Here is a 1,168-nt window from a genome sequence, read left to right as displayed (position 1 = left end):
TAGCAATTGGAATTGGAGGGCAAGTAAAGCTTTATTAAAACTAGTACTGTTTTCCAAATGCTCACTGAGCTTTTTGAGTTTAATTTTGTTTAATGTTAGCATAAGTTTGTTAAAATTCTATTTCCGTCCTGATAAAACTAGAGCATGATTAATGGTGATGCGACATTTTATATGCCAGGCTCTTGAAATGATTTAGGTAAAAGAGACATTATTTTCCTCAGTTTCAACTAAAATGATAAATTCTTATGTTACATCTGTGCTCAAGGAAACACCACTAATGTCATATCATTATATAAATACTTGTCTGGTGACTGCCTAATTTTACAGGCATCTGAGTCTCTTCCAAGCATCCCAAGGTTGTGGTACTTGATAGTTCTTTTGTATTTCAGTCTATGGCATCAAACAAGACTCACCCCACTTCCCTCCACCAACACACACAGACACACATGCACACACACACACACACACACACAGAGAGAGAGAGAGAGAGAGAGAGAAGCATTTTGCACGTTACCCCATCAAAAGGAAATCTGCCATTGTCTGCCAACTGTCTAAGATCTATCAGAATAAATCAATTATGGAGCAGAAATGAATTTGACCTATCGTTTTTTCCCAACAAAAGACCTCCCCCCATTTCCTTCTCAGAAATGTAAATATATAATATATAATATATATATATATATTTGTTTGGTGAAAAGATACCAGTAAAATGATAACATCTGGCTGGAGCAAAACGCTGCCAGCTAAGGAATGGTTTCCTCTCTGCGGGTCTAACCAGACTCTGATGTTGTGCAGATGTGCAGCCAGGCCTGACTGTAAAAGTTATAAACATTGTCATAACATTGTTCGACTTCTCTAGTATTTCCTGTCTTCTGCTTAGCACTTTATTACTAAGTCTGGCCAGCGGCCAAGTGAAATGCAGGGAGTTAGGGCCTCTGGCTTGAAATTTAAAACAAGTCCAGAATTCATTGGGTTTAATTTGATATGCGAACTCTGATAACTCACACTTGTTAAAATAAAGCCGCTTACCATTCAAGTTAGATTTACACAGCTTTGAGAGAACACGGGAGAAGAAGGGGAAAACACATTTTTCAAAACTTTCATATTGCCTTTTGGCACTCGGGATTTAGGGGTGGGGTGGGGGAGGGTCAGGGATTCTGAGCGGGGA

At 38.8% G+C, this 1,168-nt stretch overlaps 1 protein-coding gene across 6 annotated transcripts in view; it reads left to right on the top strand.

The window, feature by feature from the left end:
* The window catches only part of TRPS1 (transcriptional repressor GATA binding 1), a 269,427-nt gene that overhangs the window by 222,513 nt on the left and 45,746 nt on the right, over positions 1-1,168 (top strand). The window lies entirely within an intron of this gene.

This window comes from Oryctolagus cuniculus, chromosome 6, assembly GCF_051225735.1.
Source record: "Oryctolagus cuniculus isolate XC-2025 breed Fujian yellow rabbit chromosome 6, ASM5122573v1, whole genome shotgun sequence".
Classification (NCBI taxonomy): domain Eukaryota; kingdom Metazoa; phylum Chordata; class Mammalia; order Lagomorpha; family Leporidae; genus Oryctolagus; species Oryctolagus cuniculus.
Note: the sequence above shows the minus strand (reverse complement) of the source record. Positions and strands in the feature narration are given on the sequence as shown.